This window comes from Camellia sinensis, chromosome 13, assembly GCF_055761805.1.
Source record: "Camellia sinensis isolate YWXY chromosome 13, ASM5576180v1, whole genome shotgun sequence".
NCBI classification, from domain to species: Eukaryota; Viridiplantae; Streptophyta; class Magnoliopsida; order Ericales; family Theaceae; genus Camellia; species Camellia sinensis.
Genome location: NC_138973.1, coordinates 124,521,410 through 124,548,814, shown reverse-complemented (window position 1 = coordinate 124,548,814; position 27,405 = coordinate 124,521,410).

The following is a 27,405-nucleotide window of genomic DNA, read 5'->3' as shown; positions in this document are numbered from 1 at the left end:
CGAACTTGAACTATAATTATTGGTGCCTAATTCTATTTTCATGCTTTCAACCCATTCTCTTATTTATGATTGTGTTCTTCTTCAATAGCATGGAAATAGTTTAATTAACGGTAAATTATACTCACATTTCTTAAAAAATATAGATAACATCAACGTAGATGGTGGATAGATATTAAAATAAACAACAATAATTTTTTTTTGAAGCAGCCCATTAGTTAGGTCATTAAAAGTATCAGCTGAACCTTTTACTCCACAGGGTATCATTGTATAAAGGAATGAACAAGATGATTTACCTCTTCAATGGCTCACTCATTACACGCAATTACCTTATCCCTTTAAACCTAGATCTTCGGATTTCCAGTGAACTAGGTTGGGTTTTCTGTTTAGATAACATGTGCTAAAGGCCTTAACCCCATTCCTTTGGACGACGTTTCTACTAACTCTCGATTTAAACCTTTGGTTAACGGATCCGCAATGTTGTCTTTAGACTTTACATAGTCTATAGAGACAATTAAAGAGTAGTTGTCGTATGAAATTATGTCTATGACGGATATGTCTAGGCTTTCCATTATACATATTACTTTGTGCTTGTCCAATCGTCAATTGGCTATCATAATGAATACAGATAGTGGGCACAGGTTTCGGCCAACGTGGAATATCTTCAACCAATTGACATAGCCATTCAGCTTCTTCTGTTGCTTTATCCAAAGGAATAAACTCAAATTCCATCATTGATCTCGATATACACGTCTGTTTGGAAGATTTCCAAGACACGGCTGCCCCTCCAAGGATAAATATATAACCACTAGTGGATTTTGAGTCTTTTATATTAGATATCCAATTCACATCACTATACCCTCTAGTAAGGCTGGATATTTAGTGTAATACAGCCCCATAATCCCAGGTGTAGTGTAAATAGCCCAACACCAGCATAATGTCCTTCAAATGAGTAGTATTAGGATTAATTGTGTATCTACTAACAGCTCATCAGATACATCAACTCCTAATGACTCGAGAATATTCTAGCTGAGAGACACTCTCACCATTATTCTTGGTCAAATGTAGAGTCAAGTTTACCGGTATCCTTGACACACTTGTATCTGATTTACCAAATTTGTCAAAGTATCTTATCAACATAATGAGATGGAGAAAGCACAATACCACTAGATATTCTGGTAATCTTAATACCCAGAATCACATCTGCAAGACTCATATCTTTCATGTCAAACTTGGAGTTTAATAACTTCTTGGTAGTTCTAATCATCTCATCACTATTACCAACAATGAGTATGTCATCAACGCATAGACACAAAATGACATAACCTCTGTTAGTATCTTTGACAAATACACATTTGTCACACTCATTAATTCTAAACCCACTTCACAACATAGCATTGTCAAACTTCTCATGCCATTGCTTAGGGGCTTGCTTCAAACCATACAATGATTTGACAAGCTGATGCAGTGCTGAAACGTAAAATAGTAACAATCTTAAGATCCGTTGATTCACACAAGAATACCGGAAATAAGCCCTCTTTAGACCCGTTGATTCCCAAGAATACCGAGTTTAAAGGCTCAACCAAAGTTGATTCACACAGAATTAACCAAAGTTGGAACAAAGAGTAATAAAACTCAAAATATATTAATCATCAAAACTCTCCCCCTTGACCTAAGGCTTACATTCATTATTTATAAGCAAAATATAGACCTAACTTAATTAGGAAACAACCAGAATTGGCAACTACCATAATGAAATACGGAAATAAGGAAACTAAATAACTAAATAATTCCATAATAACATTAACTTTAAAATAATAAAATAAAAATACTTATTTTCTAAAATTCAATCTGCATCATTCTTCCCCGCTTGAGAAAACTCGTCCTCGAGTTTCTATTGCTTGAAATAACTTGGCACATCTACACTTATCCACATCAACCTTTTATTTGAGGTTAATTTTTGTAAATCTAAACTTCAAAGAAAAGTTTCCTAAAATTAAAGGAACAAATTTCTTTAACAAATGTAACACATCTTCGTCAAAGCCCAAATTCGCACGGTTCAAACTCAAATTTGTAAACTCTTCATGAAATTTCTCTTCAAATAGATCGTAGAAAATATTCTCCATATCGAAAATCGATTTTGAATGCTCATTAAACTCATGTAAACCAAGTATATGATCTTCCACAAAAATAAAATTAACACCAACCCTTCCATTACTCTGATTTATGCCTCCAATAGACAAAATATGATTAAACATATTATTAGTTCCATCAATGAATGGTTCATCATCAAAAATCGGTGGCTTACTCCAATCCACAATTGGATCTGGAATAAATTTTGACGTGAAAGGCCATTTAATCAGATCATCCTGTTTAGTGATTTGGTTCACGTGATCTTTATAATTTTTCAATGCATGATCTCTCCTCGGTCTTTCACTATGAAAACTCAGCAGGTTAGAATCATCATCTATTACCTCCTCCTCCACAAGAACCTCTCGAGCATCACTGCGATTCCTAGGCATGAAGCAAGAACGTGGCAGGCTCTGATACCAATTGATGCAGTGCTGAAACGTAAAATAGTAACAATCTTAAGATCCGTTGATTCACACAAGAATACCGGAAATAAGACTCCTCTTTAGACCCGTTGATTCCCAAGAATACCGAGTTTAGAGGCTCAACCAAAGTTGATTCACACAGAATTAACCAAAGTTGGAACAAAGAGTAATAAAACTCAAAATATACTAATCATCAAAACTCTCCCCCTTTCCCTAAGGCTTACATTCATTATTTATATGCAAAATATAGACCTAACTTAATTAGGAAACAACCAGAATTGGTAACTACCATAATGAAATACGGAAATAAGGAAACTAAATAACTAAATAATTCCATAATAACATTAACTTTAAAATAATAAAATAAAAATACTTATTTTTTAAAATTCAATCTGCATCACAAGCTTACTGACTTTCTTACCTTGCCCTGGAGCTGAAAGCCCCTCGGGTTGCTTTATATAAATTTCTTTATCTAAATCTCCGTTTAAAAAAGTTGCCTTTACATCCATTTGATGTATCTCCAAACCATGCAAGGGTGCTATCGCAAGTGTCATACGAATGGATGTTATCCTTTTCACAGGTGAATATGTATCAAAATAATTCAGACCTTCTCGCAGCCTGTATCATTTGAAAACTAGCCTAGTTTTATACTTATCAATTGACCCATCAACTTTCATATTTCTTCTAAAGATCTACTTACTCCCAAAGCCTTACTGCTTGGGGGTAAATCAACCAACTCCTAGGTGTGGTTTTGTAAGATGGAGTCAATTTTACTTTTAATTGCTTTTTTCCACAATGCACTTTCTGGTAAAGTCACAGTTTCATGGAAAGTTTTAGGCTTGTCTTTAATCATATAAGTCAAGAAGTCAGGACCAAAGGACTTGGAAGTTCTAGCCCTCTTACTCCTTCTTGGCTCATCTACCTCCTCATCTTGATCATTATCACTAGCATCATCTTCAAGTTCTTTTCTAGAACTTTGATCCTCTCCTCAGGTTCGGCAAGGAAACATGTCCTCAAAGAATGATACAGTCCGTGACTCCATTATGGTGTTCTTGTATATATCTGAAATATCAGACTTATGCACAAGAAACCTATATGCACATGGTTTTTGGGCCTATCCTAACATACTTCGGTGTAGGTACCGCCACCTTTGCAAGACACCCTGATATTCGTAAGAAATTATAAGAAGGCTTGCGACCTTTCCATAATTCATATGGAGTCTTGTCCACTTTCTTCCAAGGTATTCTATTTAGAATGTAATTCGCAAAAGGAATTGCTTCCCTCCACAAGTTCTATAGCAACCCAGAACTAATCAATATTATGTTTATCATTTCCTTCAACGTCCTATCTTTCTGCTTAGCAACACCATTCGACTTAGGGGAATAAGGAGCGGTAGTTTGGTGGATAATTCTGGATTGAGTACAAATCTCAATAAATAGTGATTCATATTCTCCACCATGATCACTTCTCAAGGCCTTGATCTTCCAACTTAGTTTATTCTCAACTTCATTCTTATAAAAATTAAATTTATCAATCGTCTCATTGTTGCTTTTCATCAAATACACATAACAAAATTTAGTGCAATCATCAACAAAAGTGGTGAAATACTTGTTGCCACCACGTGATTGTACGACCTTTAAGTCAGACACATCACTATGCATTAAATCTAAAGGCTCGGTACTTTTTTCAATAGAATGAAATCAAGTCCTTCTCAATTTTGCTTGCACACAAGTTTCACACTTGTCATTTGGACTAATCTTGAGAGATGGTATGTGATCAAACTTGATTAACCTACGCAATGAATCAAAATTCACATGACCTAGTCTACCATGCCACAATTCGAGGAACTCAAGCATATAACAGAAGAAAAAACTTTCTCATTAACATTCAGGATAATTGTCAATACATTTAGCTTGAACGTATCACCAGACATATATCCCTTCCCTACAAAAACTCTGCTTTTGGTCAACATGAACTTATTGGATTCAAAAACCATGTGGAAACCATGCTTGCTAAGGAAAGACTTCGAGACAAGGTTTTTGCAAATGTCCAACACAAACAGGACATCGTTCAGAGTTAGCTTTTTTCTTGAAGTCATTTTTAGGACTACATCGCCCTTTCCCTCAATAGTTGAGGTTGCAAAATTCCCCATGAACAACTTCTCACCGTTTGAAACTGGCTCAAAAGTTGTGAACATCTTCTTTTCTACATAAATATAACGAGTGGCCCCAGTATCCACCCATCATTCCTTCAGATTGGACCCCGCCATGTTCACCTCTGAGACAACAGCTAAAAGGTGCATATCATCAACATCTTGTGAAAGACCCTCCATTTTAGCCATGTGAGCTTGGCTTCTGTTCTGTGGAGGATTCTTTTTGTATGGCCTCTTCTTCTTGTGGCAATCAACTGCCCTATGCTCATTGCTACCACAGTTTTAGCACTTTCCATTAAACCTATAAGTAGGTTCCTACGATTTGTAGACCAACCTCTTGGAGACACGACCTCTATGCCTTAACTTTGAGCCCTTGCTCATTGGTTCCTTCTTCTTGACCCCCGAAGATTGGCTATATTTAACTACATTTGCTTTGACAGTGGGGGTACTCTTTTCTTTCTTCCTGTTATCCTCCTCAGTTCAGAGCCTAATAACGAGCTCTTCAACTATCATGTCCTTTCGTTCATGCTTCAAGTAGTTCTTAAAGTCTTTCCAGCCGTTAGACAGCTTCTCAATTAAAGTAACTACTTGGAATGATTCACTCAATAACATTCCCTCTGGATGAATCTCATGCAGAATTACTTGGAAATCTTGGACCTGGCTAATGACAGTTTTAGAGTCCACTATTTTGAAATGAAACTGGCCAACGACAAATTTCTTTGCCCTAGCATTCTCAGTTTTGTATTTCTTGTCCAAAGCATCACACAACTCATTTGCCAACTTCTTGGCATAAAACACATTAAACAGTGAATCTGCCAAGCCGTTCAACACATAATTTTAGCAAAAGAAGTCTGATTGCTTCTTAGCATCCAGAGCCATGAGCTTTTGTTTATCTTGATCATTTTCCTCCACAGCTGGTGGATCCTCACCCAAAAACCTTGCAAGGCTAAGAGTTACCAAGTAAAACAACATCTTTTGTTGCCACCTCTTGAAATTCAAGCCGATGAATTTCTTCGGGCGGTCATGATGATTGAGCGGTCCCCCCAGAACAACAAGATTACTAATAGGATTGACGCAGGGGTCATAGTAGGGGTTGTCACACTAGTTGAAACGGAAGTCGGATCCCCATCAACATGCACCACTCTGGTGCTAGTCATAGTTGCCATTTCTGAAAAATACAATAGAATTTTACTATTCTGTTTTTTTAGAAACAAAATTCAACATTGGAAAATCCCAAAATCTAAAATTTAATTCCAATCTAATCTCACCACTAACTTCAAAATCGAACAAGGTCAGGAAAGTTTCTAGGAAGACTAGAAGGGTTACAACGGTCACACTTAAAACCTAATTAACCTTAGACAAAACTTTCAAGAGCCTGTTAACTTCTTATCAATGGGAAACAAACTTAGAATTAAAGTTTCCAAAGAATAAACTAGGTTAAAAAATCAGGTCCCAAAAACTTCTAAGCAATTTAAAAATTGCTACCCGAATTGTAAGTAATCAAAATTGCTGCCAAAAAATTACAAGCAAATAAACTTGCTTCAATTAAAATAAAATAACCAATCCAACAAAGGATTCTTAAGTCCAATTTAAGTTTCACAGTCCCAATGAACATTCGTTTTGCTTTGTTCTTACTTTTTAATTCCCTTTCGCATAGGTATACCTATAAAGAAAGTTAGCAGAAAAACACAACAAAATACAAAAAAAATTAATTTAAAGAAACTGTAAATTCTCATGCAATGCGATAATTATATATTCTTTTTTCCCTTTTCTTCTAGCAATTTATCTAATAGCAAAATTAACTAAAGAATTAAATGCTAGACAAGTTACAAAAACCAAAAGCCCAATAACTCGTACTTCTTAAATTAAATTTGATAACCAAGAGTTATATAAAATTACTAAACAATAAACATGCCAATAATACTAGAAAACCTAGAAAGCGATAAATATGCAAACTAGAAAGCAAAATCATGCTGATAATTCTAGAAAACTAGAAACAATTAAGCAATCAAATTCTACTAGAAAATTAGAAAACATGAGCATGCAAATTATACTAAAAAACTAGAAAATAATTAGTATGCAAATTAAACTAAAATCTACAAAATAATAAGCATCCAAATTAAATTAGAAAATTAGAAATAATGAGCATACAAAGTATACTAAACAAAAAACTAGAAAATCATCTTGCACAAATTACTATTAAACTATACTCGAACCGTAACTTCATATAAATGAAAAGGTGGTCTGTAACACGCTACAGGTTCTTCGGTTCTTGGGACAATAAACACGGCAGTGCCGATTATATTTTTGTATATTCTTCTATGGGAAAGTTAATCTATTACAAATTGCATATGAATTTGTTTGTCTAATTTCTTCAGAAATATATAATCTATTTTAAGATTATTGTATAAAATGTACATATAAATAAAATAGACAGATTTAGATTTGATTAAATTCATATTACAAAATAAGAAATGATAGAACTAATTTAAACTAGAAATTACAAATTGATACAAAAATAAAGACCAAACATATTCTGGGAATATTATAATAAGTAGAAATAAAAAGAGCAAGCAAATAGAAACCTGTATAACTATGGATTCCTTAAAACAGATTTGCCGCCTCACCGTTGGTGCTAGAGGTATGTCGGAGTCTGTCTCCCAAGATACGACCGTCGGAATTAGCTAAAGTAGAAAAACCTTTGGCGAATTTCGACAATGGCAGCACTCTCTCACACTAGGAAGAATCATGAGGGCAGATTGACTGTATAGTATGAGAGCAAAAATTCTATACTCCAAACCAAAGACGGTGGTCTTTATTTATACATAAGAGAGGAAGAGACTTCCAACCATGAATACTAGCAACAAATGTAGGAATAACTCTACAAAACTGATAAGCTAATGCAGAAATGTATTTTGCAAAACTGATGGAATAAGTGTAGAGGTTATAACCTATATACACAAGTGTGTATATATATTTGTATCAATATCCACTACAATCTGGCCTAACCTAAACCTTATCCAAGCCTAGCAATCCTTAAGCCCAAGATCCATAACTTGGTCTCGTCCCGATTCGGTCCGGTCCAGGTGAGAGGGGGAGCTAGCTACATGGCCGCATACGTGTAGCATTTTTTGCATAACCAACATGGATCATAGTGTTGGCCCAAGTCCCTCCTTGAAGCATCCATAACACCCTTCTTTCAAAAAATTTGGATGCCCCAAAGGGACCCTTATCAAAAACTTGAGATTTAAATATGAATCAATGATTTCTTCTACAATCAATATGGGATAGGTGGTTACACACCATTTCCAATACCTCATTCATGAGGACAACTTTATGAGACAATTTCTCATTCAATTCTTAATAGTTTTTTGTCATTCTTTTTGTAGTGTAGAGATATTATTACAAAGAATCTAGACCCACTTGATCCCACCTCAACCGATGGTTGAGACCCACTGTAATTTCACATTAAAGTCACCATAAAACCATTTTTCCAACAATTAAAATTTTAGTTAAAAAAAAACTTTAATTTTTATTCTGTATTTGAAAACTGGGCATAAGGTATTCTAGAAAATTTTCTTTATAAGAGTAAGGGTAATTATCTATATTATTTTCTTATCTGCTATAATGATTGCTTGCTTATCTTTATCTAATATTATATGTCAAATTTCGTTTATAATTTTTAATTGATTGCTTTTAAGTTTTTCATTATGTTCTTTTAATAACTTCATTCATTTATGATTTTGTTCTATTATTATTGATAATTATTTAAATAATCTAATTTACTTGTTCAGTATATCTAATACTTATATAATTTTATTAGCAAGACTGAGAAATTAGACTCTGATACTAATTTAAACACAAAATGAAACGAAACACTTTTGAAAGAGAAAATAAATAGTTAAGATTTTTTTGAATAAAATCTTAACTAGGTAAGGTCTTTTACTAATTTATGAAATTTATGGTGTGGATGCTGTATAAGATGCATTTCCACACTATTGTACCAACTCGCTTTCCCACATCAATAGAGTTGCCACTTAATTTTTAGGAGAAACTAAGAAACCTTTAACAATGAAAACTTAAATAAAAGCACTAATTCGTCACAACTAAATATTCTTGGTTCAAGAATTTAGATACAATAAGAGGTCGTTAATTGTAGGGGCGTAAAAATGGCCCAAGGCCTGTGTGCGGCCCGAAGCTTACCCAAGGCCCAAGGTGGGGCTAACCCGTCTTGGTCCGATTAGGCCCGGGCCCGAGTCCAGCCCAGTACCATAGGCCTGGGCCTTCCATTTGAAGCCCAGCCCAGCCCGTTAGCCTGACTGTTGGCTCAACCCAGCTCGACCCACCTGGCCCGCTCTTTGCCAATGGTCAAATTTCAAAAATAATAATAAAAGGTAACTTGCAATAGTTAAATAATTAAAAATAAAATAAAAACTTGATCTTAAAAAAAAATTAATTAATAAAAAAAACAACACAATACAATGGTCATTTCCTTGCAATAAATGAAAAACAATAAAATAAAATAATTCTATTCTAGACTGCTGTCTGCCCTGCCTCTCCCTTGCATGCATCAATACATCACTCCCTTTTTCACGTACATCAACTTGAAGTTTCAATTAAATTTTGGGGGGGGGGGGGGGGGGGAGGGAGGGAAACAAAACAAAACAAAACAAAAACAAAAAATTTGCACCTCTGTCTGCTAGACTACTCTACCTGCCCCTGTTGTGCCACTAGCCTACCCCTGTGCTATGCATCACTCACTCTTCACTCACATCAAGTTGCAATGAATGAATAAAAAGTAAAATAAATAATATCTGCACCTCTGCATACTTAAAAAAATAAATAAATATTTTAACAGTCATATTATTGTTGAATATAGTGGTAATATTTCTTTTTTTATATATAAATTTACTTCAACATTTCAAACTACTATAAATATCCCCCCATTTTTCAAAATAAATCTCACAAATAATTCTCTCTCTTAAACTCTCTCAATCTCTCTTAAACTCTCAATCTCTCTCAACTATCAATTAATTTTGAAGTGTTATCCCTAAGTAGTAATTACAATTGTACAACAAGAAACTTTTATCAGAAGAAGCTAATTTATGTATTGCATTCGCTAGTCGATAACATTAATTAGATTAATTAAATTTAGCAGCTACTTATTTTTTTCATTAATTATTATTTTTTATTCATTGTATTTACACATTATTTTTAATTGTTAGTTCTTATATATTATTTTACTTACATTACTATGGATCCTAATATTCATAATGTTTATGTCGATGTTGATACATATACTACACAACATGAATCTGTTGATTTTCCTTCTAATATCCCCCTTCCAACAATTGGATCATCATCTAGGGGGCACAACTAGTAGTATTTGGGAATATTTTGAAAAAATATCTACAAATAATCCTTATGGTACAATTATATTTAAAGCAAAATGTAAATATTGTGCACATTTACTTAGTGTTGCATCTGCAGGGGGTACTAGTCATTTAAAAAGACATGCTAACAAACATTTACAAAGTCAACAACCTGATATTAGAAGTTAAATGCAATTAGGGGCTTCATCAGCTGGTAATTTGCAAAAATATTTTCATATGATCCTATACGTGCACAAAATTCTGTAGTTGATTATATTATTAAAAAGAACAACCTTTTACTACTAATGAATGTCCCGACTTTACAAAAATGATTTATGAAAGTTTTGCACCGCAATATCGAAGTGTTTCAAGAAATACTACTAGAAACAGGATTTTAAAGAAATTTGAGGATGTTAAAAGTGAATGATTTGACATTTTTTAAAATTTGAATGGAAGAGTTTGTTTAACATCTGATATGTGGTCATATAATGGTTTAGAATATCAATGTATCACTGCACATTTTATTGATAATGATTAGTAATTAAATAAAAGAATTATTTCATTTAAATTAGTTGAACTTCTATACACTGTTCATTCGCTTGGTGTAGAAATAAGAAATGTATTATATGAGTGAGCTTTACAAAATAAAATATTTACTATTAGTTTAGATAATGCATCATATTATGATCAAACTGTAAACCATTTAAAATCAACTTTACAATTACTTATTGATAGTAATTTGTTTCATATTGTTGTTGTGCCCATATTTTAAAATTGATTGTTAAAGAAGCTATGCATGTATAGGAGACTTCTATACTTGGAATAAAAAATAGAGTTGTTACTATTATATATTTTCTAATCGAATTCTGAGAAACTATGTCATTTAAAAAATTGATTTTAGATATAGATAGTAGGTGGAATTCAACGTATAATGTATTAAAAAGATCTTGTAAACAAAGAAGAATAATAGATTTATATTTTGCAACAACATCAATAGGAGAAGTACTGACTCCCACAGAACTTAATTGGCGCCAAGAAGCCTTGTATAAAGATTTTTTAAAAGTTTTTGATACTTCAATAAAATTATTTTCTTATATATATATATTCCTACTTCACCATTTGTTTTACATATGCTAGCAGAAATAATTAAAATTTTTGTAAAATATATGAGTAATGAATATTATGTAACCATTATTACTTCAATAAAAGTAAAATTTGATAAATATTTTGATCATTTGCCTTATCTTTTAGGTTTAGCCATAATAATTGCTCCTAGATGTAAAGAAATTGGTTTACAAGAATTTTTAGAGCATATTTTCATTAATCAAACATAGTTTGCCCCTATTATGCAAACATGCAACATATTATTTGAAGAATATAAGGCAGCTGCAACTGTAAATACACCTACACACACTGCACTAGCAGTTTCATCTCGAGGCAGGAGATTAAGTATTTTTTCAGCAATAAAAAGTAGAAGAATATCTTAATATACAAGCATAAGTAGTTTTGAACTACAACGTTATTTGGAAAGCCCGTCAATGAATGATTTCGATGATTTTGACATTTTGAAATGATGGAAACAAAATGAAAATATGTGACCTGTGGTTTCACAGCTGGTCTGTGATATACTAACCATTTATATTTCTACAGTTGTTTCAGAAATAGCTTTTAGTGCAGGTGGAAGGGTGCTGAGAGATTATCACAGCACGCTTTCACCCCAAATGGTTGAGGCACTGATGATATCCAAAAATTATATGCATGAGCTTATGAGAAGACAAAATTATATTGAAAAGAAGTGAATTCAAAATGATTTGGATGACATATCCTCGGGTAACGCGACTGGAATGTTTGTCTCCTCTGATGATTGATCAACAATTTCTTTTTTACTATTTCATTTCTTTTTTTTTTTTTTTTTTTTTGGTATTAGATTATTGAGGTGGAGTATAATGCAAATGATTGTAGGCTAGTAGGTGCCAACCTAGTTGGGATGTACTTGACCTATAGTGATGCAATTGCTTTATCATCATCAATAATCTACACCTATTTTATTTAATAATATAAATTTTTGTAATGTTTTATTTCATTTTGAAATAAAAATTATTCATTCAATAAATGTTATATAATTAATTTAATATTGTAATATTGAAAGTTTCATTTTCATATATATATATATATATATATAATTATTCATTTCAAAAGAAAAAAATTACATAATTATTCATAAATTAAAAAAAAAAACATATGTCATACATAATTAAATTTAAATATCACCATGAAACATAACAAAACAAAACATTTCATTAATCATAACTAAAATACTCTAGTATAATTTTTTTTTATCCCTAATAAATAATTTACGTAGATAATGTATTTATTGTTCATCTTTTCAACAAAAAAAAAAGGCCCGACTAGGCCTGGTCCTAGGCCCTATTATGAGTGGGCCTGGCCCTCACTTTTCGACCCATGGGCCAAACCGAACTGGCCCACTAAAAAAGGGAGCCCGTGAGGCCCGCTTAGGCCGGGCCAGGCCAGACCATTATTACATCCCTAATTAATTGATGCACCCCCTTTTACCCAATCAAGTGATTGGCCTCTATTAACTTTTTAGTTTATGAGATTAAATAATTAATTATTCCACAAGATTCATTATTAACCCTAATTTCTATACTAAACCTAACAACTAGATGATTGAATAAAATACATATCATTTGAGTTGGATTAATGAATACAATCACATCGAGCCAATGATTTTCCATAAAATAATGATTTTCTTACAAAAATATGGCTCAAATATCATATGATCGTAAACATAACCAAACTCAAATAATCTGTGAAAAAGCATTCAAAACACTCAATTGATCACCAAAAACACATAACTTACATTATTTGAAGAACAATGCACAAACCAAACAACATGTTATGAAGATTCAGGAAACTTACTCGGATGCCCACTCAAGCGTCTTACATGCAAAGACATAAAATAAACATGATCCTAATCTGCAACTAAACACACAAATGATGATCCTAACCCCGGTTTGAAGCTACTAAAATGATGATTGTGCAAGTAAAGCAACTAACAAATAAAATGGAAGAATGCAAACTATCTATATGATGATTCAATATTACTTGTATCGACAAAACATGGGGGTTTATATTTATATCCCAAGTGGTTACAAGTTTTTCCAAAATTTTCCAAGTGGTTTCCAAGTATTTGTTTGCCCTAGACAAGCTTTATATGCCAAATTTTGCCAAGTGTTTGTTTTCCCTAAGTGGGCTTTATATTCCAAGAATTTACCAAGTGGTTCCAAGCCATGTGTGATTTATCAAAAGTATTTTCCAAAAACGAATCAACTGGGGAGAATTTTAAAGGTAATTTTTTATGCTTTATCAATATGACAAGTGAGTAGTGTGCTGTAGAACTCCATACTTCCTAATATAATGCAAATATTTTTGACTTTTTGATTATCATGATTGAAAACCTTTTTAGTCGATATTTGAGCTTTGGTTGAGTGTTACCATAGTGGTTGGGCCAGATTTGATCAAAAACTCTAAATTCAAATTGTTGTTATTGATTAGTCTTCACTCTTTTATCATTTTCTCTATCCACAATTTGAATCTTGATGTGAGGTTAGAACTATTGGAAACTTACTTCCAGGGCATCAATCTGGACACAAAAACGACCCCAAACGGAGTCCGAACAGGAGAGTTATGCCTATTCGAAATTTGCAAATTTGTGCGGTGTGCATAGTTTGCTCAAACGCAAGTTTCACTGCTTGAGTGGTCCATAGACCCTTGCAGCTTTGTCTTTCAAAATTGTCTAAGATACTGGAAGTCTTGATACACTGCTCGAGCGCACTTTTGACGGCTCAAGCGGTCTATCCAGAATGACATCTTTAAAAGTCACTTTTTGGGTTAAATCTCTTCACTTTTCATTCTCTTTTCTCTCTTACTGCCATTTTTACGTTTTCAATCTCTTTAACCTTAATTTCATCTATTTCTAAATATTTTTGACCCCTAGTTCCATATACCCAAATGTAGAACTCGGCAAGGGTTTCAATTTAATCTGAGCGGATCGTCATTTCATTGCCAGTGATTTTTGGGTTGTCTCATCTTCGCTTCAAGAGGTATGGATTCTTTTTCTCCTCTTCAATACCTCTTTATAGATGGACATGTGGTAGTTTTTAGTGCATTTAAAAATATGTTTGTTAAGAGATTTTCCAAAAGTATGAAAGGGGATTTGGGGTTTGAGTTTTTGGGAGTCGAAATCGTGTGATTGTTGGTTGATTTGGTATGTTGGAGATGGTTAATCATGTCTATGTTGATTATTGTGAAAAGCCCTAATTTATTTTTAAGAATTAATAAACAAAAAGGGGCAAAGTTGGATAATAATTGGATTATGTGTTATGAGATTGAATTAATGCTTAATGAGATTTAACAAATGCTTTAGGGGATTGAATTAATACTTTGGTTACTAAAAGGGATTAACCGGGCCTTGTGATTTCTTTTTTTGTGTTACACTAAGTTAGGTTGAAGTCGTATATCTTAAAAAGGGTTTTATTAAAGAAATAGAGGTTTTGACGAAGGTGTTGGGGTTTCGGAACAACGGGTTGGGCTTGATAATGAAACTACGTTGGTAATTCTTTTGGTTTAATGAAATGGAAAATGGTTTATTTGAAATGGTGGAATTAGTTGTGAAATTGAGTTATAAGAGTCTTGTATTTAAATATTAGAGGTTTTGTCGTTGGTTATCTGTAGAGGATGACATTATTGTTATTGAATAGATTTTGTGTATGTAATACACTTGTGTGGTAGCTATATGATCTAGCATGTTATGATGTGGTTGTAGGCCTATTTCTCTCCAGTTAGGCCAGTAAAGCGTGGCGCCTTGAGATAGATTCCTCTCCCTTTCGGTTTGCACTCGGTAAAGTGTGAAAGTAAGGTATGTTTCTCTTCGGGAGGCTGATAAAGCATGGCGCTTTAAGATAGGTTCCTCTCCCTTCCGGATTACGCCCGATAAAGTATGACCTTGGGGTCGTTCCCCTCCGGGTGAGGCCGGTAAAGTGTTATGTGTTATGTGGGTTGTATCATTTGTCATTCGTGCTATAGGCCGATGGAAATGGAAGTGTGCTACGCTCAGTTATTTACATTTTGAGATGTTTGTTTCTCGGTATCTTGTTATGGGATTAAGTTATGACTCGTATATGTGAATGTGTTTTCGAAACAAAAGTGGAGACATAATTCTTTTATATTAACATGGAGGTTTAAAGAAACAAGATTGTGTTGTGAAGGAATGCTTTTGGAACTAAACTGGATAAATAGGAAAGAAAACGAATGGTTTTACACCTTGTGGTGCTCAAATGGATGTTTTTGAAGAATGTACTTATATAAGTATGTTTTGAATATTAAACTATCACAGCATTTATATTGCACGTCATGGTGCATTCATGATCATAGATATCTATATGTTGTTATTGTTTAGAATCATGTTAGGATCTCTTTTGGACTTTATGTTCATTACACGTTGCTAATCATTTTTTAGGTTCAAGTTGAGAGATGATTTAAGATCTATGATCTTCCTTAATTATTGGCCACGGGGCCTATTTTTGGTAGCGGAACACCATTGTTGTAAATTGGTTAAACCCTTACTTTTAATGTAAAGATTTAAGCCTACAAGCATTTTGTTAATTGTAATTCCTATTGCATTTCATATATGTACGATTGAGTGGACTTTCATTTATTTATGATTGCAATGAATGCATGGTTCAACATGTTCTTAATGGAAATGGATTTATGTAAATGGATATGGTAATGTTATTCGGGTAATAAAAAGTGGGTGTGACAACTTGGTGTCAAAGCTAACTGGGTTTGAATACCTTAAGCTCGTGGGAAGTAGTTTTTACCACAATGTGTTTATTATGTGTGGAGAAGTGGTTTGGAAATACTCTTTGGATCCAATAGGACGCTCGTGATCCTCTGCTAGTCACCTGAAAATGAATGAACACTCCGGTCGGGGGTGCTGGAATTAGCACTCCAACGGATAAGTCAGTGTACACTCAAGTTATATCTCAAGTTAAACTTATTTTTTCTCACATACCTTTCTTTGGCTGAAGCTCCTCTATTTATATTTTTTTTGGGGCCTCAGGGTCGGGCCCACCCTTAATCCATTGCACGTTTATTTATTCAGCTTTTGTTTGACTGGTTCTACGGCCAATTAACCTATTCGGCTTTGTGATCGTCCAGGATGAAGCCGAATACAAATTCCATCCTTGACTGTCCTCATATCATTATTCGGCTTTATTGCCCCCACAATAGCCGGCTCCCACAATTGCCCCCTAAACATCCTATTAACGCCAGTTAGTCGGCATGTTTGGTTTCGAACGACGTGTTTGGTTTCGAACTTGAAAAGTCAAGGAAAGAACGGCGGTTAGCCTCATTCCAACGCATGTCAGAACACAAGCTTTTTAGGCATCATTATATATTCCTGCCTCTTCGTACGCTTTCATCATTTAATGCGATTTGAAACTATGTTGTCCCTTCGAATGTAAGCTTTTTTGAATACTCAAAGCTTCTGGTTTGCCCTTTAGATATACCTACATCTCGCGACCTCTGCAACTTCCTCCTGTTTCTCATTGTCTCTTTTGCTACTTGTAAGTTCTCTTCTCCTTCGCTTCGAATCCCATTTCCTTGTTTATTTTTAGTTTTGCGTAGTCCTTAGGATGGCTAAACACTTGAAAGAACTCCTTTTTGTGGATCGAATTTCCAGTTTCCAACGCCATTATTCCATCATCGACGACGTCCATCTGTCGCTCGTGGCAGACAGCACCACTGATATGGAGAGGACTGATGAAAGTTCAATCATATTTCCTCTCCTATCGATTGCTGGGGGCGGAGTTTGTTTTCCCCTTCACCCATTTTCAATGGCTGTCCTTCGACACTAGGGTCTAATCCCTTCCCAATTTAATGTAAATTTTTTCCGAATCATAATGGGGATTATAGAGTTGAATCAATGCCTTAGGATTAACCTTGGTATACCTGCAATTCGGCATTATTATGCCTTAGCCAAATCTACTGGCCGACTGGGACACTATTTTCTCAGGGCCAAGGATACCGATCATCACTTAGTGACTATGCTTGCCAGCTTTGGCAAGCGTGTTGACGATGTAATGGTCGTTGTCCAAGGCAACTGGGAATTCGGCGAGGGTGAAGATCGCCTAGATCCTGTGCCAAGACGAAAAGGCGAACCAGGTGGCCGTATAGTTCATTTTTTTATTATTATATATTAATTCGGCTTTCCTTCTATGTACTTTCCGTTTTATTTGTGCAAGCAACGATTTGAAGAAAGTTTTGGTTTCAGCCAACGACGCCGTACTTGCGGAAATTAAAATCGCACTCTAATTCTTTGGTCGTCCAAGCCTTCAAAAACAAGAGAGGGCGGCCCACATTCTTCTGAGACACGAGCCGACTTACGCAAGTTTTTCGGTGGCAGACAACATTCCAATTCCGAGGGACGAACAGCAGCTTACGACCCTTATCTTTCCCAACTTCAAAAACCTAAGGCAGATTGGTTTGGAAGCCTCCGATTCGGAGCAGGTTGAAGAACAAGTAGCCGAAAGGGCCGCCGAGGAGCCGAACCAGTCAAAAGCCGAGGTAAACGAGGCTCTAAACTTAGCCTTTAAGGAAGCCGGCCTCAATTCATCCAACCCTCCGTCCACCTCAGGCCGAGGAGACGTCTCCTTTGAAGACATTTTTATAGACTTAGGAGACCTTCCCGACGCATATCTTGAGAATATGGCAGGGGAGTCCCTTACTTAACTTGCAAGAAGGAAAAATGCTGAAAGAATGGCCACCCGAAGCAAAGCCGAGGCTATCCAATCGGAAACTCCACCCGTTGCCATCGCTGAGTCCTCTCTGCCTGTTATTGAGAAAGAAACGGCTCGGACCGAAACAGCCGAGATGAAACAAGTGGAACAGGGGGATAAGGAGGCAAAGTAAAGGGGGGAGAAGCGCCCTGCCAAGCGAGAAGCCGTCTCTGGTAAGGACCACATCGATAAACGGCCTCTCATTGAGGAATCAGACTTGGTTGTTCCGTTCAATGTTCAACCAAGGATAAGGACTACACCGATTGCCTCTAATGCGTCGGCTTTGAAGGACCCGGCTGTGGCCTTGAGCATGGCCTCCTTAATTTCTTTGCCGGTTGACAGAGCCACATTTCGAGCGGAGCCAAATCTACTGTCAATTGCACTTGCCCCTCAATCGGCCTTATTGGTACATTACTTGCCTTGTCAACAGTCTTCCGCCTAGATATATATGTATTTTTTATAACTCTATTTCCTTGTTTTGCAAACGGTGGGCAGGATAGCCGAAATCGGCTGCCGTTAACATGACACTATAGAACAGATCGGCTTGCTGAAAGCCGAAATTGAAAATGAAAAGAATAAGGTTGTGGAAGCCTCTCAAAGAGCCGATTCTGAGGCAGCGAAAGCGGCCGAGGAATGTGCGAGAGCCGACTCCGAAGCCGAGAGCGTGAGGAGTTCCAACCAACTAAGGCTGGCTGCGGAAGAGAGGGAAAAAGCAAGCGAAGACGCGCTCAAGTTAGCCAAGGAGGTGATCGCCAAGCTGGAAGCCGATTTGGAAAAGTCGAGGAAGGCAAAAGAAATAGCCGCTGGAGTCTAACCCTGAAGATTGATTAGGGTGATATGTTGATTTTTGTTAGGCATCTTAGATGCATAGTTTCTGTAGGTTTTTGTTAGTAGATTTTTATTTCTTTACTTCGACTGGAAGTTTAAATGTAAGGTAATTTTCATGTGTAAAATGACTACTATCTGCACTCAATTTATTAACAAAAATTTCTTATGCTTTTTAGTTTACTGCATATACTATTTGTCTTCAATTTATTAATGAAAAGTCCTTATGCTTTTCTGTTTGCGGCATATGAGTAAATTAAACGCCCGATAAAGTAACTGAATCAATTAAACTAATTGGCAGTTAACAATTTGGAAAGGTACATGAATATTTGATAAAATACAAGTAAATCGGCTCAAGGCCTCGACGTTTGGCCGATTAGATTAATGAATCTGCCCTTGCCCCGGCGAATGCATGAACTGGAACGCCGAATGCTACTAGTTCATGGAATGGCTGGGGCATAAGAGATGATCAGCGCTAGGCCTGGACACTTGGCCGATTAGATTAATAAATTTGCCTTTACCCCAGCAAATGCATGAACTGGAACGCCGAATGCTATTAGTTTATGGAGTGGCTGGGGCACAAGAGATGATCGGCGCCAGGCTTGGACACTTGGTCGATTAGATTAATGAATCTGCCCTTGTCCCAGCGAATGCATGAACTGGAATGCCGAATGTTATTAGTTCATGGAGTGGCTAGGGCACAAGAGATGATCGGCGCCAAGCCTGGACACTTGGCCGATTAGATTAATGAATCTGCCCTTGCCCCGACTATTAGTTCACGGAGTGACCGAGGCACATAACCTGATCGGCACAAGGCGGATCGACATTTGGCCAAGTAGAGCAGGATCAAATTTGGGGAAAATTTATAAATTTTAGCATTGATGAGGTTGCTTCGGGGGTGCTACACCCGTAAGGAATAAATGGGATGGGTGATGGGTGCGCGAAGGGGCCATTGTTGCGTTCAGAGCCAATAAAGAGTAGTGTAGACGACTACGAATGGCAAGAAGATTATTCTACAACAGCAGAGGAGAAGGGAGAACACTGGCGGAGTTGGACGCAGAGATGAATCGAGGTGGCAAGCCTACACGCACAGGGAGTAGGACGTCGAGGGAGCGTGAAAAACGCCAGTCCCCCCATCATCGAAGTTGGTCTCCCAGAAGGGAAAAACAGTAACGGGGCAGCTCCCCTCCACCACGTTCGAGAGGTGAAACTAGTGCGACGCTGTGCCTATTATGTTTTACGGTTTTTGTGGGGAACAAATTGATGACGGAAGCAGATTCAATTGTTCACGACCCAAATGTGGCAGTCGAGTTTGCTCGACAGATTTTTTCACCAGAAGTCCAGTAGTCGATGGTCGGTCGACCTAATTTCGAAGTGTTTTGGGAGGGCATTCATGGAGTGGTGAAAGGGCTATATACCGCCTATGAAATCGGCATGCGTCTACGTGCCGCGCAACGGGTAATAGAGCGGAAGGATGAACGCATTCATGACTTAGAAGCTCGCGCGGAGAAGGTTGAGCGTGAGCTAAGGTCGGTCAAAACTGCCGACAGACAATCAGTCGGCCAAGCTAACCCGATTGTGGAAAAAAGGGTGACCCAACGGCTTATAAGTCATGCGACTACCAATCGAGATACGGAAAGCATGTTTGCAATAGAGGCCGCAAAGACTAAGGCTTATGAACAAGGCTTCAATGAGGGCCAAAAAGTTGGGAACAGAAGACTGAGGAAAAGCTCGCCGAGGAGGTCTACCGATGCGAGAATCGTGGATTCAAGCACAGGTGGGTCAAGGCTCTTCAGGCCGCAGAGGCTCTTCGTGCAGCAAGCGTTGATTTGGCGTCGCCACTATATCAGAGTCATCATTTTCCCTTTGCGGTTTTCGAAGTCAAGAAAAGCGATGACGAGGGGGATGCCGAATAAAACTAAACATATTGTACCGCTCTAACGTAGATTAGGAGCGAATTATGTATTATCGATTATTTCAATGAAACATATTATTTTGAATGTTTACATGCTGTTTTAATTTATATTTATAAATTCAGTTATGATCATCTTCCATTTTTCGTCAACTACGTTTATTCTTGTCAATCATAATATTCACGAAAAGAGCGCCAAATTTGGAGGCTTCTATCTTGGCCAATCGTGAAATCCACGAAGGGCGCTCCGAATCCGGAGGCTTACTCGGCCCAAAAGTGTTATTCGCTGATAGGGCTCTGAATTCGGAGGCTTTTATCTTGGTCAATCGTGAAATCCACGAAGGGTGCTCCAAATTCGAAGACTTAGTCAGCCCAAACGTGTCTTGCACGAACGAGGCTCCGAATTTGGAGGCTTTTATCTTGGCCAATCATGAAATCCATGAAAGGCGCTGTGAATCCGGAGATTTAGTCGGCCCAAACGTGTCCTGCACGGATGGGGCTCCGAATTCGGAGGCTTTTATCTTGGCCAATCGCGAAATCCATGAAGGGCGCTCCAAATCTAGAGGCTTACTCTGCCCAAAAGTGTCATTCATTGATGGGGCTCCGAATTTGAAAACTTTTATCTTGGCCAATCGTGAAATCCACGAAGGGCGCTCTAAATCCGGAGGCTTACTCAGCCCAAAAGTGTCATTCACTGATGGGGCTCCGAATTCGGAGGCTTCTATCTTGGCCAATCGCGAAATCCACGAAGGGCGCTCTGAATCCGGAGACTTAGTCGGCCCAAACGTGTCTTGCACGGATGGGGCTCTGAATTCGGAGGCTTTTATCTTGGCCAATCGTGAAATCCACGAAGGGCGCTCCGAATCCAGAGACTTAGTCGGTCCAAACGTGTCTTGCACGGATGGGGCTCCGAATTCAGAGGCTTTTATCTTGGCCAATCGTGAAATCCACGAAGGGCGCTTCGAATCCGGAGACTTACTCGGCCCAAAAGTGTCATTCACTGCTAGGGCTCCGAATTCGAAGGCTTTTATCTTCGAACTAAAATTTCATATAGTGAGATAAGAAGTCTTGCATTATAAGAGTGAAAGTTGTACACGGCGAACAATCAAAACAAGTTATCATGCCCCACAAGTCAGGTTAATGACAAAATTTACGAAAATGCGTGGAATTCCAAGGATGTGGTAGACTTCTCCCAGACATGTCTTTGAGCCGATATGCCCCTGTTCCCGCGATTAAATCGATCTGATAGGGGCCGTCCCAATTAGGACCTAGTTTTTCGTCAACCGGATTTCTTGTAGCGGGAAGCACTTTCTTCATAATCAATTCTCCTGGTGTATAGCGGCGTAGCTGAACACGTTGATTACACAACCTAGCAAGCTGTTGCTGGTACCGTGCCATGGATGCAAGGGCACGACCTCGTCGTTCTTCAATCAAAGTCAAATCCAAAGCCAACATCATATCATTTCGGCCCATATCAAAAACCTTTGATTACAAGGTTGGCAGGCCGATCTCTAGGGGGATGATTGGCTGGGTTCCGAAGCATAAAGAAAATGGCGTTTCCCCAGTGGATCGCCTCGGAGTAGTGCGATGAGCCCATAACACACTCGGCAATTCTTCGACCCATCTGCCTTTAGCTTTCTCCAGCCTCTACTTGATGCCGTCCAAGATGGCTTTGTTGGAGGCTTCAACTTGACCATTGCTCTGTGGATAAGCCGGGGTGGAGAAATAGGGTCGAATACCATACGTGTTGCATAATTCTCGGTAGACGCCACAATCAAACTGGGTGCCATTGTCTGAAATGAGTGCTTTTGGAATGCCGAATCATGTTATGATATTCTTCCATACAAAACGCCTAACATCAGTATCTCGTTGTTCGCATTTCTTGACATAACACTCGGCATCAGCTCTCATGGTTGGCCAATAGTACCCCTGTGTTACAGCTCGATGAGCCAAAGAATGCCTACTAGAATGGGCACCTTAACTACCTTCGTGTATTTCAATCAAGAGTTCTTCGACTTTATCCAGATAAACACATTCTAGGTATGGACCAGAAAGAGATTTTTTGTAGAGCTTTCCCTGCGACTCTAAGTAATATCGCAGGGCTTTGTTTCGCAGTTTGTGTGCTTCTTTCTTGTCCGTCGGGAGCTGTTCGGAAGATAGAAATGTAGTGATGGGGTCCATCCAACTTGGACCTGATTCTATGATATTGATTTGAATTGACTCTGTGGGGGCAATGCTTGGCTTAGGGATGAATCCTACTTCAATTGTCCGTTTAATTTCTGAGTTGATGGTGGAGGCTAGGCAAGCCAGGGCATCTGCATGTGTGTTCTGATCCCGGGTTATTTGATTTAGTTTATGATGGTCGAATTTTGCCGGTAAAGAATTTGCCGTTTTCATGTAAGCTGTCATACGGTCATTTTTGGCTGCGTATTCCCCCTTCAATTGGTTAATGACTAGCTTTGAGTCGTAGAAGATAAGCAGACGCCGAGCACCAAGGAGAAGTGCATTCTGTAAGCCGATTAACAATGCTTCGTATTTGGCCTTATTGTTCGATGCTTTGAAGCCCAATTTGACAGCCTGCTCGATTATTGCCCCGTCAGGAGCCATGATCACTATGCCTGCCCTACTTCAACGTTGGTTGGATGATCCGTCACAATACAACTGCCAAACGTCCCCAACATAAATTCTCCAGTTCGGCTTAGGTTGAATTTGATCAGACTTAAAGTCGGCGAGGCATCCAGTGAATTCAACCACAAAGTCTGCGAGCACTTGCCCCATAGATTGAGTTTCTGGGTAGAAATTGAATATTGTACTGGCCGAGTTCGAGAGCCCATTTTGAAACGCGCCCTGATGCTTCTACACTACGGAGTACTGAGCGGAGGGGGTAGTCCGTTAGTACCCCATTGGTTTGCCCTTAAAAGTAATGCATCAGTTTTCTTGCTGCCATGACGAGAGCAAAGACAAGTTTTTCCAATGAAAGGTAACGTGTTTCGGCGTCAACCATTGCTTTGCTCACATAATAAACTAGCCGCTGCTCCCCTAGTTCTTCCTTTAACAGTACGACGTTGACGGCCCGGTCGGAAACTACCAGATATAAAATGAGTGGATCACCTACCAAAAGTGTTGTCAAGAGTGGAACTAATCGGAGGTAAGTCTTCAAACCGTCCAAAGCGGCTTCGCACTTGGGGGTCCATTCAAAAGCTTTACCCTGCCGAAGGGTATGAAAGAATTGCCAGCAGCGATCTGTGGAACGACTGATGAATCTGTTGAGTGCGGTGGCCATTCCCATTAGCTTCTGAACCACTTTGACCGATCGAGAAGAGCCGAGTTCTAGGATTGCTGTGATTTACCTTGGGTTGGCTTCGATTCCACAGTGGTTAACAATGTAGCTAAGGAATTTGCCGGATCCGATGCTGAAGGCACATTTGAAAGCGTTCAGCTTCATTTTATATTTGCGAAGAATGTCGAATGTCTCTTCTAGATCGGCTAGATGAGTTTTCTCTTCTTTGGACTTCATCACCATATCATTGATGTACACTTCCATAGTACGGTCGAGTTGCTCCTTGAACATGGCAATGACTAGTCTTTGGTAGGTTGCCCTTGCATTCTTCAGCCCAAAAGGCATAACCTTATAGCAATAGGTTCCTCTCAGGGTAACGAATGTAGTTTTGTCTTGATCCTCCGGATGCATGGCAATTTGGTGGTAGCCTCTGTAAGCATCCAAGAAGCTCATACGTTGATGATGTGCCGTTGCATCTAAGAGTTGGTCTATTCTGGAGAGGGGAAAGCAATCCTTAGGACAAGCTTTGTTTAACTCCGTGAAATTCACACAAACATGCCAAGTTCCATTTTTCTTCTTTACAACCACAATATTCGACAGCCATGTAGGATAGGTTACTTCGCGGATTGCCCCGGCATCAAGCAACCGGTCAAATTCTTCAACAACGACAGCAATGTGTTCCGCGGCTGAACGCCGACTTTTCTGGATAATCGGCTTACATTTGGGATCAATGTTTAAGCGGTGCTGGGACACAGATGGATCCACCCCTGGGATCTCATAAGGTGACCATGCAAATACATCAAGGTTGTCGAGTAAAAAAGAAATTAGCTTCTTCCTATTGACTTTGTTCAAGGAAGCGTCGATTATGAAGAACTTGTCAGGATTCCCGTCAATTTTGACCCGATCCAGGGCTCCGGTTGCCTTTTCACTTGGGAGCCGCCTAACGTCGTCGAGGCTCTCTTGATCCGGCACCTCAATCGAATTCACTTCCAGTTCTCTTGGTGTCTTTGCGGCAAGAAGATAGCATGCCTGCACCAATTTCTGGGAACCTCGAATTTTCTCAATGTCGCGTTCAGTCGGAAAGCGAAGTAGTTGATGATAGGTGCTTGGCACGGCCTGTATGGTGTGTAGCCAAGTTCGTCCCATGATGAGATTATACGGCGAAGGAAGCTTGACAACCAAAAATTCTACATCCACTGATGGGGAGCCCACCCGAATTGGTAGTGTGATTTTGCCCAACGGATATTCCGGATTAGCGTTGAAGCCGAATAACGGATAATGAGCTGGAGACGGGTCTGATTCAGTGAAGCTGATTTTGACGAAGGTCTTGTAGTACATAACTTCCGAAGTACTCCCCTGGTCAATGAGAACACGTTCAACGGTGAATCATTTTACGTGTAGTTCGATGACCAAGGGATCATTGTGGGGGAGCGTTACGCCGACCAAATCAGAATCATCGAAAGTAATACTCGCAGCTTCATGGGGCCATTTCGTTAGTGTGATTTGCTTTTGGTAGTTAGAATGCAACTAAATTGTATGTACCGCGGATGTCGTCGGCAAGCTGTAGATCATATGGATTACGCCGAGTAGAGGTGAATTCTGCAGTAAGGCAACTGTTTTGGTTGAGTTGTTCTTCCAGACATGTTGCTTAAACCGACGATCTTATACCAACTCCTCAAGGTGATCCTTCAACGTATAACAACTGTCGGTATCATGACCGTGGTCTTTGTGATATGTGCACCGCCTATCCTGTCTCCTCGCGTCGAGAGGTCCCACCATCTTTGGTGGCCATTTAAAGAATGGAAGGTGTTGAACTTTAGACAAAATCATGCTGATCAGCTCCGACAACTCCGTATATTTCTTGTCCGCGCGCCTTATGCGCCTGTTATCCACTTGAAACTGTTCATTAGCTCGGTGTGAACATTGGTCATTTGATCGGTGCGAATCTCGTCTTTTGTCTCGTTTAGCCCGATTCCGTGGTTCAAGGCTCCGCGATGGTACAGAATTTATCGGCTAAACAATTTCAGACGGGGTCGTCTTGTTGGACTTGTGCCCGACTTTGACCCGCAGGGCATCATCTTCCACTTTGTAATATTCCTCGACTTTCTTTGTTAGCAACTAGACTGTTTTGGGGGGCCTTCTGGTCAAGGAGCTGCGGAGGGTACTATCGGGATGCAATCCCATTTTAAGCCGTGATGGCCATGGAGTCATTGTAGGCATCATCTACTAGATTAAAGCATTCCCAATAACGCGCCAAATACACACGTAGGGTTTTCCCTGGTTGGATTTGCATTGCCCAGAGAGAATCGGCCTGCTTCGACTAGACCTCATTGGTGATGAACCTTGCCCTGAAGGATTTTTGGAGTTGATGGAAGCTCTTAATCGATGCCAGTTCCAATTTATAATACTATCTGGCGGCCAATGGTCCCAAACTACTCGGAAATATTCGACACATGAGGGCCTCGTTGTCTGCATGAAGCATCATGGCTTGTTTATAACGACGAATGTGATCAGTGGGATCCGTTTTTCCATTGTATAGGGTGAACGATGGAGCTTTGAACTTTTTGGGTAGAACTGCCCTTGCGATTAGTCGCACAAAGGGGTCATGTTGATCCTCTTCGTCTGAATCATCTCTTCTTAGCTTATTCCGTGCACGCGGACTGCCTTCGAAAGAACTGGAGACTTCGACTCGTCCCTTCTTGGATTCTGGGGATAATGAGTCAGAATCACTGCCACTATCATGTCACTGAACTTCAGGTTGTCGCCCATCCTTTCTCAGAGGTCGTCCCGAATCTTGGCTCGTGGCTTGTTGGGATTTTGCCACCTCCAAGGCCAAATCCTGTCGAAGGCACTCGTTCTCAGCCATCATGTTTTCCAACCTCTATTCGTTTTGCTTCGCCTAATCCATAATCGCTTGCATTGTCTCATGTGCTGAAGTCGAGGGTGAGGTCTAGACAACTGAGTCGAAGTTCAAGGCCCTTCGTGTAGTAATATTCTTTGGCCCAAGCATGTTGCTTGGAGTGGTATCATCTCATGGCATAAGGTTGTCAGCGACTATCGGAGGATCTTCCATCACGTTCGCCATGGATGTGCTAGAGTATTTCCACAGACGGCACTAATTGTGGAGAAGTGGTTTGGAAATACTCTTTGGATCTAGTACGATGCTCGTGATCCTCTGCTAGTCACCTGAAAATGAATGAACACTTTGGTCGGGGGTGCCGGAATTAGCACTCTGGCGGATAAGTCAGTGTATACTCTCTTGGTTGCTTATATCTCAAGTTAAACTTATTTTTTCTCACATACCTTTCTTTGGTTGATGCTCCTCTATTTATATTTTTCTTTTGGGCCTCAGGGTCGGGCCCATCCTTAATCTATTGCACGTTTATTTATTCGGCTTTTGTTCGACTAGTTCTACGGTCGATTAATCTATTCGGTTTTGTGATCGTCCAGGAT